The 16,972-nt window shown below is 39.9% G+C and overlaps 1 protein-coding gene across 1 annotated transcript in view; it reads left to right on the top strand.

Annotated features, from left to right (window-relative positions):
* The window catches only part of LOC149230682 (D-lactate dehydrogenase [cytochrome], mitochondrial-like), a 223,632-nt gene that overhangs the window by 190,274 nt on the left and 16,386 nt on the right, over nt 1-16,972 (top strand). The gene's annotated exons all lie outside the window — the stretch shown is intronic.

Raw genomic sequence — 16,972 nt, 5'->3', positions numbered from 1 at the left:
CCATAGGCTTGCTAATATTCATTATTGGAAAGCTTTTCTTGGCTTATTGATCCTAGGATATCCCTTTAAGCTTGCTTTCCCTGAATCCCTAGGTCAATTGTGCCTTTCCTTGGTCTTATTAGAGGATGCAAATTGCCTCTCTTAGATTGATTAAGCCTTGTCCCTAAGAAGAGTCATCCTCTATAAGCCATATGTAACCTTATTCCCTGAACCTAGCATATCTTACATAGGTGACCTATATATTGAGAAGCCTCCCATTGGTGAAAGTCCATAAAGAGTAGGGAGTGGTGGCTGTGGTGACAGCGGGCCACACCTCATTGTTGTCACTTGGTCTAGTGCTTGCCATGTAAAGGTACCCCTCTATAAGACCTACTAGATTTTGAGGCAACAGGCCCCTTGAAATGTTGAGGGTCTATGTCAATGGCTCTCACCAAAAACTGCCAATAGCAATATCCAACCATGTTAAAAGTGATACCACAGCAATGATGGTTTTTCCCCTCTTGTTTGAGTTTACTCTCTCCCTTGTTTGTTGAGCATTTTCAACAATCTATTATCTTTAGTTGCAATTTTAAGTTTGGATATTTCTTCTTCTACTTGTATGGCCCTCCTCTTCCTTGCATCATGGACAAATCTTGTCTCATTGCTAGCACCCAAGTGAAAATTTCTAGTGCTGCCCATACCAATTTTCCATCTTTGATCCTTCAAATTGAGTATCATTTTTCTCTTTTTTGAAATGTAACCCTCACCTCCAGATTTCTGGTATGTGCACAAATTTCAATGCCCCTTATCTCTTCATGCAAAATGTGAGTGTTGGCTATTGTGTAATACCCCTTGTGGGTCCTCTCACATTTACATAAATTGCACCTCCATTCACATGAACCCCCATCACCCATTTACTTGAGCTTGGTAACATGCTTGCAAAGAGGATAGTATTCTAGCTGCTTGTTTGTTTGAGGATCTCTAGGGGCATTAGAAATGATTATGAGAAGCCATGAATGCAGCGAAAATAGTAAATAAATCTACTCATCAAATAAATCTGATGCCCACATCTTACTTTTTTCTTCCCACAGTTGTCCTCTTGCTGGAAATGCACCAATGTTTTCTCTCAATGGTCTAAAACACAAGTAAAATGCTTGCTGCTGCTGTAGAAAGATCTTCTCACTGAAGAAAGTGTGAGGATTGAGTGGATGAATTGCTTTCTTATAGAAAAGGAGAGGCTGTTAGGGCTTTTAGATAATTGTAAATTTTATTCTTTTCAAATAAATGTGAAGATGAGTTAATTAGGTATGTGAACTGATTATCTTTTTTAGTGAATTAATTTTCTTTTTGCCAGAGTCCCACACCCTTCTTGGGCACATGAATGGGCCCACAAAACAAAAAAAATATGCTGAAATGATTCATATTTGCATTGAAACAGTTTGGAAACATTGTCGGCTTACTGCATTGCTTTCCAAATCATGAAATATCATTTGGTAAAGCCAATGATGTTTTCAGGCCATTTTGTACGAGTTTTGTCATTTCTAGCTATTTCAAGTACTAGTATATTGGTTTTGGGGGTGTTTCTTTCAACATAGGTTTTTCCTCAACGTATGTGCCAAAGGGGAAGTGCCTAGACTCATGTATACCACATGGACTTTAAGCTATAGTGCCTAGTGTTGAAAATAGTGTAAGTAGGTTCGGTCTTCATTATGTCAAATGATGTAACAATGTAATTCTTGTATTTTTATTATTATTATTTGAGCATGCGTTTCATGCTCAAATGTTTATTTTGAAGTTTAAAAGACAACTGTGAGTTGTTACACTCGTAAAGTCAATCATTGTCAAAGAGTCCTTCCAGATCATCAAATGAAAACCACCGAAATGTACCCGCCGAATTCATGCCCACCAAAATCAAAAGAAATGGTATCCGCTTGGAATGTCAGCCTAAGAGAAGGAATCACGTCGGCTTGGAGAAGGGGATACAAGCCTATAAATAGGTCACTATGATCTCACCTTGACACATAACTCACTCACTCTCATTCTCGCATCAAGGACGAAGAGAAAGAGATGAAAAAGTGGCAGCCGCAGGCAGTGAGGAAGTCTGTTCCCTCATCTGAGAATATCTTCAAGTCTGTTCACACGTGCGGAGGTCAGATCCAAGCTAGGGCATCCATGCATATTGTTCATTGATTGGGTTACAAGTTCGATCAAGCTACAATCTGAAGAGAGGATCCATTATCCAAGAGATTGAAGCAGTGAAAGGGCTAGAAGAGCCCTAAATTCTTCTCGCATGTGGACCCAGAATCTGAAGGAGACTGTCATGATCTTGCTATTCTTGGACAGTCACTGTTTCGGCATTTAATACAGTGGATCAAGCTCATGTCAAGGAGCTATCTCTTGTGTGACTAATATACTTGGAAAGAAAAGGAGCAAAGAAGCTAAGGGGAGCTGTTCTCGACATCATTTTGTTGACTGTCATCACCTTGGTGCAGACTTGCTATACTCTGCGAAGTTGCAGAAGAAGATTCAGTGATTGGGTACATTTCGGCAGGTTTGTCATCTTAATGTTGAAGGCTATATTGTGTCATGAAACTTCTCAATATAGATTCTATAAGAAAGAGTTCAAAGGGTTTTTCCTCTCAAGGTTAGGAGAGGTTTTTTCCGTGGTTTGGTGCCAATATCTTGTGTATGTGTGTATCTTGATCTTCTTGTTTTGGTAACTATTTGAAGATAATAATACAAAAGAAGCAGAATCTAAAGAAGTAATATCTCAAGCAGCTACCATAGTTAAGAGAAATTGAATAATTAAGATTGCCCTTAATTTCTCAACATGGTATCAGATGGAGGTTCCTGCAAAGGGCATGAAGAAGATCAGAACTTCACATTTTCTGTCTGAAATTTCGTGTGAGTATTGGGTGCAGGTATATGCAATCTAGAAGGGAGAGATCTCACATAAGAAGGGACAGTTCTCGCATATCTCTGAGATCTGGTATGGAGCAGATCCACATTGAAAAGGGTTCAAGGGTCTGTCTGCATCTCAGATTGGTATAAGGGCAGACAGACCAGGTCTCGGATCTCATAAAGAAAGATGGAGAGGCATGGTTTATTCCAGAGCACAGTCATGAACTCGACATATATATATTCGTGACATGAGTCTGTTGAAAGTAATTTCAGTGAAGACAGTAACTACTACAATCTGGGCGAACAATGATCTGCCTGCGTCATTGGATGGGCTTAAGGTGCAGGCAGAAAGGATTTCAAACATTTCGCATTTTCTCTCTGAAATTTCGGATGGGTTTAGGAACAGAAATCCGCATTACAGAAAGGCAATGGTTCAGGTCTATGGATGGTGTGTTATCACAGTCATCTTTGCATGGGTAAACACAAGTATAGTCTCGGTATTACAGTGAAGAGTATTTGGTCTCCTAGCAGCCACAAGATATATATGTATCTCGGTGATCTCACAACAACCCATTATCTCGGCACTTATTTCATACGCAGTCACCCATGATGGATCAATCTCGACATATATTTGTATATACTATCTCAGTCATAAATATTGTTTCGGCTTACATGTATTCTCAGCATAATCATGTTGGAAGGAATTTTGATAATAACTGTGAATACTGCAGTCTGGGCATAATTTGAAGAAGCAGTAAATAGAACAGTCTTGGCATAGTGATAAGTCGCAGAGATGATCAGTCTCGGAGGATACAGTCTCTGCATAATGAAGAGCCATTACAGTCTCGGCATATATGGGATAGTAAGGATCTCAATGCAATAAAGAATAGTATCACATCTCGATGGATCTATTTCCTAACAGTCACTATATATATATGTGATGGAAAGATCTTCGGATCCCTCACTGCCTTTGCATAGTCTCACTGTCTCGGTTTAAGAAAGATCACAATGATCCTACAGTCACAATCACAGCTCGGCATACTCGCAGTCACAGTTATGATGATTCCAGATAGACGCAATACATATAATGACTAAGGTCTCAGGTATATTCGCGTGATATAAAGATCTCACAAAGTGACTCACCTAGTCTCGACATATAAATGCAGTAAGCATATGTGGAGTTTTTATAATGATACTCTGTCTTGTTATATATAGTATGGTCGATGGTAATCATGATCTTGGTCAGATTCTTGATGAAAATCTCTGTATAGATCTCTGAAATTTTGAGGCAGAAAATGTTATGCGAAGAAGCAGTGCTGATTTGGATGAATGTGCAGCAGTTTAGTAGTGATAACATCGATGATACAGGCAGTGATGATATCAGCGATGCAATCACAGGGACCTCAGTGTAGTATCAATAATGATGATGATCTCAGCAGTCTCTGAGAAAGGGATTGATGATCTTGGTCTTGGAGTGGCAGAATAAGTCTGTATCATGATCTCGGTCTAGTATTGATTATGAGAAGATCTTGGTCTTGGAGTGGCAGAATAAGTCTGTATCATGATCTCGGTCTAGTATTGATTATGAGAAGATCTTGAGATCTCAGTGTTATAGCTATGGTTTCGTTAAAAGCACAGAGATTATCTCAGTAAAAGAACAGTAAAGTTCTCAATGAGAATGTTACAGTAAAACAAGCAGTCATGATCTTATTCTGTTATGAAGACAAGGTCCTGAGCATGATCCTGGCTATGATGAAGGTAAGGTCCTAATCCCTATCTAGGTGTAGCTATCATAAAGACCTCATTGTTATAAAGGTTTGGTACTCAAACAAGACAATTTAGTATAGCTAAGACTCAATGCTATGGGAAGGTTATGAAGAAGAATTCATATCATCTGAAGGATAGAGGAATCTTAAGGAAAGAGGGAGTAATAAATCTCCAGTATGAATGAGATGGTATCCCTTTCGATAGGATCCTATCAGAAGTCCTTGCAGATATGATCATGGTAAGAAGATGCATCATGGCATCATGGAAACAAGAGCTCGTATTGGAATCATGAAGAACATAGCTCTTGGGAATCTCATTGAATATTAAAGGAAAGGAAGAAGTCATCCAAGACAAAGGGAACATTTTCCAGATAGGGATAGACTAGATCCTTAAGAGTCTCTGATAGAAACCTCAGCGGAGGATCCCCTAGTCTGTGTAGGCAACAAGAGCTTCATTAGGAATTCCAACTTATGAAAATCTTGAGATGAAGGACTGATGACATGATGAAGCAGATCAAGGGATTGAAGATCCATTCAATCAAGAAAGCTGCTGAAAGAAGCCTGAAGGAATAATGAGGTATGAATGCTTGTATTTGTTTAATATTGTAATGTCATGTCATATGGTTGCAGGTAATATGAATCAAGCATGATCAAAAGGGAAAAGATCTCCTCCTCTGAAAGGATGCTGAAGGACATAAGTCACATTAGATGAAATCAACATAATATCCTCATATGAAGTATGAGATGGTTGACTACGATTGAAGAACTCTGATTGATAGCTCTGGGATGGAAGGTGTGAGGATGGAAGAGACCGTGAATCATGCAACCATGATGAAGGCAATCAACATCCAGAGGATCAGGAAGACTTCACCAGGAAATCTCCCGGAACGATGTAAAGACCCTGATGGGAGTCAACAGATATCATTGGGAGATGTGTCAACATGTATACAGGATGTTGATACCTACAAGGAGATGTCATTGGAAAAAGGCCATCACCAAAAGGTAACTTGTGATTTGTTTTTGGTGTCTGAATCTGGGAAAAGTCTGGGTTTGTGTGCAGGATCAAGGAAAGGAGAGTTGTGAAGGATGTCACAACTATGTACCTTGTGATCCAGAGCAATCACTGTTGAAGAAGAGTGAAGACAGATGAGCTTATGAAGGAAGCCCCAGATATGAAGCCAAGGAGGATACTTTCCGGGAAAGAAGGAATAACATGACAAAGGAAAGTGATGGATGGATGACCCTACATATGAAGAAATTGATGATATCGAAGACTTGAATCATCAGTCACCTAGAAGACCCTATAAAGCACTTATGATAGAGTCCCTGGGTAAGGGGGAGCTCTGGGAAGTTTCTATGAGTAAAGGAACTCGAGCAAGTTTCTGAGTGAAGAGAAACTTGGAACTCGTCCCTAGTTAAGAGGGAGAGTTAGACATGACATTCTTGTCTTCAGTTTGGAAGAAAGAATGGAGGATTGTGTAGTCATCTGGCATCCGACACTCTTTGAGGATGTGGTAGGGCATCCAAGACAAGAGTGGGCAAGAGGACCGATATTCTTGAGGGCTGGGAACAATGTTGCAGAAACCGTCCCCCCACAAGGATCCAAAGGCAGATCCGTGTCTCGTATGGATCCACCACCGATCCTTTGGCAGAACCGCGGATCAGAAAATCGGATCCGCGGTTACTCCTTTTTTTTTTATTCTTGCAAAATTGGATCCGCGGCTCCTACTACCCGATCCGCAGATCCGGAAAGGATCGCGTGTGGATATGTGGAGGTTCGGACGTGTATCCACCGTGGATGCGAGAGAAGGTAGAGGATTCCACGGGGCTTTTTTTGTTTTTTGGAAATTTCGAGCTATTCTATGAGGAACTACACTTTCCGAATACTCCCAAGGTGCCCCTTCATACTCCCTAGATGCTTCCTAGATTCTCCCTAATGGTAATGTTAAATTCTTAAAGTAAAAGTGGCATTCTCCTTTATCTTTCATTTCCATCCTTTTACTTAAATTTTTAACATTACCATGAAATGACTCAGGATGTTTGAGAGTGGTTCCAACCTCATCAGACTTCATATGGAGAAAATAGAATTTCATATCCTATTTAAAATTCAGCAGGCTTAACAGTTTTCAGGATCAATGGGATTGTGGCATTTCCTTGGATTATATCATGTATGAGGGCATGTGATTGGCATTTAATCAAGAGCAACAAGCCCTATATGTACCCCAATGTTGGTGTTATTGATCGTTGAACTCCTTTGTCATGGCCTTAGCAATTATGTACCCTTCAATCAAGTCAAAATCATTTATCAGGCATGTTAAGCTTTCTCTACCATATTATAAGGTTTGGATTGAGCTGTTTGATCAAAATTAGGCAATGTTGACTAAAATCCCTATAGAATTGAAGTAGAGGAAAGGGCTAGACAAGAGAAGAGGAATCTAGATTGTAGATGGTTGATGCTGGAATAATTAATCATTGATGTACAATGGATGCCATATCTATCTTGATTTATGTAAAAATATGCATATTTTCATGTCTTCTACAACTAATTTGGTATTTGGGATGTTTGTTTTGAATATAAATACAAATATATATATATATATATATATATATATATATATATCTATAGATGCTTCTGAGACGCTTCGCTTCCTAGATTTTTGGAAAATGACGCTTCCGCGTCCCCGCTTCGTGCAACATTAGCTGGGAACCCAAGATGAGAATAGTCCTAGTAGGGCATACTCGGAGAACCCCCGGGTGGGTATGACCCTAAGAGAGACAATGATGATGCGTGTCTATCAGTCATTGGTCTCTCCAACATTGTGTGCTCTGATCTAAGTGAGAGATAGAGCTGTTAGTCAAGGCCTTGCTAAATAGAAACAATGTTGGTTGAAACGATGCTATAACAGATGGATAACTAATTTGACTCTTTGCTTATGAGAACTCTTGTATTGAGAATGTCCATGTACCATGTATGTATGAATACCTCCCTAGTTAAGAGGGAGTGTTGAAAATAGTGTAACTATGTTCGGTCTTCATTATGTCAAATGATGTAACAATGTAATTTTTGTATTTTTTTTATTATTATTTGAGAATGGGTTTCATGCTCAAATGTTTATTTTGAAGTTTAAAAGACAACCATGAGCTGTTACACTTGTAAAGTCAATAATTGTAAAAGAGTCCTTCCAGATCATCAAATGAAAACCACCGAAATGTACCCGCCGAATTCATGCCCACCGAAATCAAAAGAAATGGTATCCGCTTGGAATGTTGGCCTAAGAGAAGGAATCACGTTGGCTTGGAGAAGGGGATACAAGCCTATAAATAGGTCACTATGATCTCACCTTGACACATAACTCACTCATTCTCATTCTCGCATCAAGGATGAAGAGAAAGAGACGAAGAAGTGGCAGCTGCAGAGAGTGAGGAAGTCTGTTCCCTCATCCGAGAATATCTTCAAGTTTGTTCACACATGCGGAGGTCAGATCCGAGCTAGGGCATCCATGCATATTGTTCATTGATTAGGTTACAAGTTCGATCAAGCTACAATCTGAAGAGAGGATCCATTATCCAAGAGATGGAAGCAGTGAAAGGGCTAGAAGAGCCCTAAATTCTTCTCGCACGTGGACCCAAAATCTGAAGGAGACTGTCATGATCTTGCTATTCTTGGACAATCACTGTTTCGGCATTTAATATAGTGGATCAAGCTCACTTCAAGGAGCTATCTCTTGTGTGACTAATATACTTGGAAAGAAAAGGTGCAAAGAAGCTAAGGGGAGTTGTTCTCGACATCATTTTGTTGACTGTCATCACCTTGGTGCAGACTTGCTATACAGTGCGAAGTTGCAGAAGAAGATTTAGTGATTGGGTACATTTCGGCAGGTTTGTCATCTTAATGTTGAAGGCTATATTGTGTCATGTAACTTCTCAATAAAGATTCTATAAGAAAGAGTTCAAAGGGTTTTTCCCTGGCTTGGTGCCAATATCTTGTGTACGTGTGTATCTTGATCTTCTTATTTTGGTAACTGTTTGAAGATAATAATACAGAAGAAGCAGAATCTAAAGAAGTAATATCTCAAGCAGCTATCATAGTTAAGATAAATTGAATAATTAAGATTGCCCTTAATTTCTCAACACCTAGTGACTAATTATCAAGTAAAACTTTAGGAAAAAGGCCTCAATGAAGGATTAGAACAATAAAGTACTAATAGGCCAATATTAGGAACTCAACACAAGGCTTAGGATTTTAAGTTGTAATGAGAATGTCTTAAACTAGTTTAGTGTGTTCACACTGCAAAAAGTGGAAATATGGGATTTTAAGGGTTAATATGTAATAGATCTGACCTGCAAATATATGAAAATGATACCAATATACCCAATAACTGTAAATAATCACCAAAAATAAAAAGATTTGAATATAGATAGAAATGCTTCTTTATTGATCAAACCCTTAAGGTAGGGCAACACCATACGTTCACTCCTTAAAGAAGGAGAACACTCCACAAGCCATATGCTTGTCCATACAATATTCCTTGACATCTCTCAATGGGAGTCTCTAGCCTCTCTATAGGCCTCATACATACAATACCATGGGTCATTACCATGGTTCCCTCAATACCATCTATCTAATACAATGGGCTTATTACATTATTGCTAACTACTTGTGGTTCCTTACATGATACGAGTTAACCACCTTATTTATTACTATGGCCCATCCCATTATTACATTATTCCCTTGGGTACCTCCCTCTGTACCCCATACTATCCCCCTAGGTATGCTACATTCCACCCCCCTTAAACATGTTTCGTCCCCGAAACATAACAAGAACACAAATAATAAGACCTACTCAAAAGAGTAGTCCACTGGTACCATGCATGTGCATCTAGCCATCCAAGAGAAAGGTGAACCCTCAATCTAGCTGGTGTCTCACTCGCTTGAGGTGGGAGTTGACCCTGGCGGCTCTTCTGTGTTGATGTGTAGTAGGTGGATTGTCGCCCCTCTCTATCTGTCATGCGGGGATTGTTGTCCTTGTGGCTAATTTGTTGCCATTGTGTTGGTTGTTTTCTTGCGGGGTGATGTGGGTGGTGATATGCTGAAGTTTTAACCAACGGTGTATCTTTTTTTAATTCACCACCTAATGGAGCCTGATTGGTATCTGGTACATGTTGTGGCGTTTGTTGTTGTTGCTTATCTTCCAATATTACTTCAACCACGGATTCCTCATCTGATGTATCTGTACCTGTAACATTTTCTGCTTCAGCCTCCTTGGACTCTACCTGTTTTTCTCATACCTGGTTTGATGTTTGTGTTTGGTTGTTGACCATCAAGGGCTCATCATCTGATGTGTCAGTCCCTGGAACATTTTCTGCTTCAGCCTCCTTGGACTCTACCTGTTTATTGATGGAAATATCCTGTAATGTAATTTTCTTCTTTTTATACCAGAGCTTCAGGAATTTCTTCTGCACATTAATATTGATAGTACCCACAGATTCCATCCAAGGGTATCCCAAAACAACATCCACATTAGCCATATCTGAAGCATAAAAATCAGAATGCAATACATACTTGTCCATAGAAATCTTCAAATCTTTATAAACTTGCACCTCCTCATTATTAACCCGTGCTCCATTTGTATAGCTAGAATTTGCAATCATTTTGCCAAATTAACATTTATAAAATTTTGCTTGCAACTAGGATTTATAGACACAATGATCTTCTCCTTCTGAATATATCCATGAACCTGTAATAAGGAGATACCATTAGAAAATAACCCCTTACATGTGTCATTCCCCTGTTTTCTAGTATGAGACCATTTGTCCAAAAGGACTTTTTCAAATTCTTCATTTGAAAATTTGAACACCTGGGTGCCAAGTGAGTGCCACCATATGGCAGCCTCTTCTTTCAAAGTAAGCCATAGGAAACTTGTCTAAGATTTCGGATGGTTTTTCTTAAGATCTTTTATGAATTCTTCAATAGTAGGACCATTATCTTTTCCTGTAAAAATAAGATCTTTGCTAGGTTTTTTGGTTGTCTTCTTTCCAATATGAGACCATTTGTCCAACAATAGTTTTTCAATTTCATCAGCACTACATAACTTTAGAAATTCGCTGTCAGGTGATTTCCACCATATAGTAGCCTCATCTTTCAAATAATACCCTATGGAGTCTTTCCAAAAGAATGACCTATCACACTTCTGATATTGTATAAATTTTTCAATAGTCGGCCCATCATTTTTTCCTGAAAACATATTGCTAGAAGCCATGGAGAGGGTTTTGAAAAAAATCACTTGGCGAAAAATTAAAATGGCCACAATTCAGTCAATATTGCTAAGAATCCCTATTATGATTTGTTTTCGGAAATGGAAAGACCATTCCGCAGCTTCCCATGTGATAGAAATCCTGATCTAGGCACTGGAATTTCAGATTTGTGTTGCAGCTGTCCCGCCGTAACAAAAATTTCTGAAAAAGGAGCTGATTTTAAATCAACGCTATCTCCCTCATCCAGACTCCGATTCGATCGATTTTTTTTTGAAATTGGGTAATTTTTCGCAAAGAACCTAGATCTGCAATTAGATTCTGCAAATGTTGCCCTAGAACGTATAGATCTGCTCTGCAAACTCGCCGCCCTGAAAAATATTTGCAACACAACAGATTTTTAAATCAGCGACATCTCCCTCATTCGGACTTCGATTCGGCCGATTTTTTTTTGTTTGAAATTGGGTATTTTTCACAAACAACCCAGATCTGTAATTAGATTCTGCAAATTTTGCACCAGAACGTACAGATCTGATCTACAAACTCACCGCCCCAAAAAGTTCCTGCAAAAAAAAAAAAAATTTCGCTTTGCCCAAGAAAGTGCTATGATACCACTTGTAATAGATCTGACCTGCAAATATATGAAAATGATACCAATATACCCAATAACTGTAAATAATCACAAAAAAAATAAGATCTGAATATAGATAGAAATGCTTCTTTATTGATCAAACCCTTAAGGTAGGGCAACACCATACATTCACTTCTTAAGGAAGGAGAACACTCCACAAGCCATATGCTTGTCCATACAATATTCCTTGACATCTCTCAATGGGGAGTCTCTAGCCTCTATATAGGCCTCATACACACAATACCATGGGTCATTACCATGGTTCCCTCAATACCATCTATCTAATACAATGGGCTTATTACATTATTGCTAACTACTTGTGGTTCCTTATATGATATGGGTTAACCACTTTATTTATTACTATGGCCCATCCCATTATTACATTATTCCCTTGGGTACCTCTCTCTGTACCCCATACTATCCCCTCTAGGTATACTACATAATATGGTTGAAAACTTAGGGAATTATTGACAAAAGGTACCATGTGCCTTTTAGGAGACGGAGTGCAATGAAATGTAGGAGTTGTTGATTTTTGGTATACTACATAATATGGTTGAAAACTTAGGGAATTATTGACAAAAGGTACCATGTGCGTTATAGGAGATGAAGTGCAATGAAATGTGCTCTAGCCTTGAAATTTGGAGGAGAGGCTAAGGCACATGAGATCTCCAAGACCCAGTAATCATTTTTAGAAATTCCACTCGGATGAGGAGTTATTAAAATAATTAATATTTTTAATGGGTTCCTAAGTCTAAACTTAGGAAAATAAAAATATTAATGGGTATTAATAAAGATAAGGGTGGGAAGCTTCTATGTTGGATCATGTTTGTTTTAATCTTAGTCGTTGATTAGAGACTTAATCTCGGTCGCTGATTCATCAACAAGAAAAGTATAAGAGAAGACTTGAGGATCATTTGGAGATACACTAGCAGGTACTCATTATCTCAAGGAAAATCAATTCTCAAGAGAACGAGATCGATTTCAGAGGGAGAGTTGCAGGGTGGAGGAAGATGAGGGCATCAACAGTAGTCAATGACTGAGGAGGAGGTGACGCAGGGACAGTGAGAGACAGTGCGGAGAGAGACGCAGTCCAGAGGGGAGACGTAGCGCTCACGCAGGCTGACGCAGAGGGATGCAGAGCCACTCAGAGCCACGCTGAGTGACGCAGGAGTGGGAGAAGGGTCTCCAAAGTGTCAGAAAGTCTCAAAGGGAAAGTCTTAAGTGTTTTCTTTCAGTTTCTATGTAAAATCATTCCTTGTAAAAGCAGCTGTTGTTGAAGATTAATAAAACCCTCATCTGCTGCACCGATTTTCCCGCATTGGGTTTTTCCGGGGACAATTGTCCAAAAACAACTGTCTTGATGTGATTGGTTTTGGTGCATGTATTTTTCTCTGTGTAATTATGTGATAACTGTAGTAGAATTTATTTTAATATTTGTTGAAGGGATTTTCGTAAATAACTTATTGTGAAGAATAAGTAGGTGAAATCAATGAGTTGCTTCAATAGAATTTCAGTTTAGAAATTTTCACATGGTATCAGAGCAGAGATCTGGCAATAGGAGAGAATAATCGACCATGGGTCAAGAGCATGATGTAGAGGCATCAACTCAAAGGGACTCACGCAGATTTCTAGAAGAATGCACAAGGGACATGGATCACGATTATTCTATGTTAGCTTCCAGATTGGAAGAATAAGTCACTTGCCTAGCAAGCTCTGCCTCCTCTAAGGTTTGGTATATAGACAATGGAGCTTCCTGGCATATGACAGGAATTTGAGAATGTTTTTCAGATTATTAGGAAGAAAGAATGAATTTTCATATCACCATGGGAAATAAGGCAAAGTGTACCCCAGTAGTAAGAGGAACTGTAGTCTTTCAAATCGAAGTAGGAGAGCGGCTTCGAGCAACCAATGTGCTGCATGTGCCAAGATTGAGGATGAATTTACTCTCGGTATCTCAACTTCAAAACAATGGCTATGGCGTTTTCTTCATTAAGGAGAAAGTATATGTCAAACACCTGAGTTGGAAAAGGAAGGCTTAGACTGGAATCAAGATTCAAAAGTAACAGGTTGTACAAATTACAGCTAGAATCACCAATGGCACTGATAGGCCACAATGGAGACAAAGATTTGAATGAACTATGACACAGGAGGATGGGACACTTACACCGTGGGGCTCTGAGAATTCTTAGGAAAATAGTATCAGGAGTTCCAGAACTAAGTACCGAACGAGATGATGTATGCAGAGGATGCGCTCCATGCAAGTATGCCAAAGCAGCGTTTTCTAGAAGTAACATTAGAGCTAGGGGTGTGCTAGGGTTGATACACTCAGACAATTGCAGACTGATGTCCACAAAAGCTCTTAGTGGTGTCGAATACTTCATCACCTTCATCGATGACCATTCCAGGAAGACTTGGATCTACTTTCTGAAAACCAAGGATGAGGTTTTTGGTCGATTCAAGGAGTTCAAGGCTTTACTGGAGAATCTGACAAGAAAGAAGATAAAAGTGTTGTGCTCAGACAATGGTGGAGAGTATGTTGACAAGGACTTCACCAATTTTTGCGCTAAGGAAGGCATCAGAAGAGAGTGGACAACTCCCTACAATCCAAAGCAGAACGGGGTAGCAGAAAGGAAAAACAGGACTATTGTGGAAGCAACTAGGGAAATGCTGTATGATTAGGATATGCCCAAATTCCTGTGGGCAGAGGCATGCAACACGACAATTTTTGTCCAAAACAGGACTCCACACAGGGCATTGGGAAAAATTACTCCGGAAAGGGTCTTCACCGGGAAGACACCTGAAGTCAGTCATTTCATGATATTTGGGAGTTTAGCCTTTTGTCGTGTACTCGAAGAAAAGAGAGAAATTAGATCAAACTGCTGAGAAAGGATATCTAGTGGGATATAGTGAGAATGCTAAGGTGTATAGAATTTATCTTCCAGGGAGTAGGAAAGTACTAGTTCGGCAGGATGTAAAGTTCATGGAGGACAGAGCTTTCAGGAAATCCCGAGAAATGCCTTCCGAGGAGCAGTCAAAAGATGATTTGTTGGTCCAACCACTTCGACCAACAGAAACTAGTACCAAAAATTCTCCTAAAGACAAAGCTTCAGAACAGGAGGAATCTCAGGAAGAGGAAGAGCTGATAGATGTGGCCACTACCAGTGGAAGAACGAGCCGGGAACTTCGACAGATTCTACGGGATGTAGAGGACTTCATTGGTGCACCCAGGAATAATAAACGGGAGCGAAGGCATCCAGACAGATACCAGGCCCTAGTAGCTCAGGTTGGGGAACATTCTAGTTTTTAGGAGGCCGTTCAGCATCAAGTATGGGTAGATGCTATGATGGAGGAATACAGTTCTATAATGGTCAATGATGTCTGGGAAGTGGTACCTAGGCCTTAAGACAGGTCAGTGGTAGGTTCGAGATGGATCTACAAGGTCAAATATGCTGCAGATGGTAGTGTGGAGAAATATAAAGCCAGGTTTGTGGCTAAGGGGTATGCTCAGAAGGAAGGGATAGACTACGAAGAAACCTTCGCCCTAGTAGCCAGGTATACTTCTATTAGAACCGTGATATCTTTTGCAGCACAGATGGGGTGGAAGGTTCACCAAATGGATGTCAATATGACATTCTTGAATGGGGTAATTGAAGAGGAAGTATACATTGAACATCAAGAGGGTTTTGAGACACATGAGAAGAAATCTCATGTATGAAGATTAAGGAAAGCCTTGTATGGGCTCAAAACAGGCACCTAGAGCATGGTACGGTCTAATTGATGGCTACCTGCGGAAGATGGGGTTCATCAAGAGTGACGCAGACCCTAATCTCTACTACCTTGTCGTAGAGAATGAACCTCTAGTCCTAGTGTTATATGTGAATGATATTTTCCTGATAGGATCATCCAGGGTCATCAAAGACTGCAAGAAGAACCTAGCCACAAAATTCGACATGAAGGATTTGGGATAGATGCATTATTTCTTGGGGTTGGAAGTTTGGCAGCAAAAGGGTGAGCTATGTCACAAGGTTCATCGAACTTCAACCTTGAGGTTCGAATTTTGGCAAACCTTAAAAAAATTTGAGGTTCGGCGAACCTCATCGAACCTCATAGCCATTGACCAAGTCCATAGATCAAAACTGATAACTTTGTGTCGCAACTCAAGCTTGTAATTTATCCTTGCAGTTTCCATGTCTGTGATAGCATTTTTGATGTTTACCGATGTTGATTTCTTACTATTTTATCGTATAATTCATTTTAAATTAATATATATAGGCGAATCTAATGACGAACCTCATCAAAACATTCGAACTCAAATCGAACCTAATCATTGTCGAACCCGAACCCGAACCATGTGACATTGAGGGTGAGATCTTCCTTGGACAAGGGAGATATGCTATAGAGATCTTGAAGAGATTCAGGATATAGGACTGTACACCTATGGCTGCTCCAATGATCACCAACTAGAAGAAGATTGATGCATCAAAAGAGAAAGACGTTGATCCCACCTTGTACAGGTAGCTTATAGGGTCCCTGATGTATCTGGTCAATACCAGGCCAGACATTTGTTACTCTGTCAACACCCTAAGTTAGTTCATGGTGGAACCCAAGAGGGCGTACTAGGTAGCAGCAAAACATGTTCTCAGGTATATACAAGGAACAATCGAGCATGGACTATTGTAGACCCAAGGCAATGACATCAGGCTAAGTGGGTTCACTGACACAGATTGGGCTGGAAGTTCAGTAGATCGGAAAAGTACAACTAGGTATTGTTTCAACATTGGATCAGGAATGACCTCCTAGTGTAGTAGGAAACATAAATCCGTGGCTCTGAGCTTAGCTGAAGCAAAATATATGGCAGCTAGCACAGCTTCGTGCGAAGCCATATGGCTTAGGAAATTGCTTGTGAATATATTCAGGAGAAGGATGGATGCGACCAGGATTTTGTGTGATAATCAAAGTTGCATCAGGCTCTCTGAGAATTTAGTATTTCATGATCCGTCGAAGCACATTGATATCAGGTGCCACTTTGTCAGAGACTGTGTCCAACGAGGGGCAGTACAATTGAGGTACACTCCTATAGGAGAATAGGTGGCAGACATCCTCACCCAGGCTCTAGGAAGAACAAAGTTTGTTTATTTCAGGGAGAAGATGGGGATGGTGAAGAATCCATTTCAGTAGCAGAAATGGATAGGTGTCAGGAGTTGCAGTGCAACAGTTAGCAGTGGCAGTGCTATGGGCAGCATGATGTAGCATGTTGAGAGGGCGCTACACTACAGATATAGCAGTGCCAGTGGTAGTGTCATGGGCAGCCGTACAGGAAGCAACAATGCAGGGGATGTGAAGTAGCAGGCCAAGCATCAACACAGGTACTGATGCGGAAGATCAGTGTGATGGTTATATGGTGAAGCATTGTTAGAGCACATTCCTCGCTAAGAGGGAGTGT

The sequence above is a fragment of the Pinus tabuliformis genome, chromosome J, assembly GCF_031772625.1.
Source record: "Pinus tabuliformis cultivar Carrire ecotype Pingquan chromosome J, CPIR1, whole genome shotgun sequence".
NCBI classification, from domain to species: Eukaryota; Viridiplantae; Streptophyta; class Pinopsida; order Pinales; family Pinaceae; genus Pinus; species Pinus tabuliformis.
This window is presented reverse-complemented; position numbering and strand designations above follow the sequence as displayed.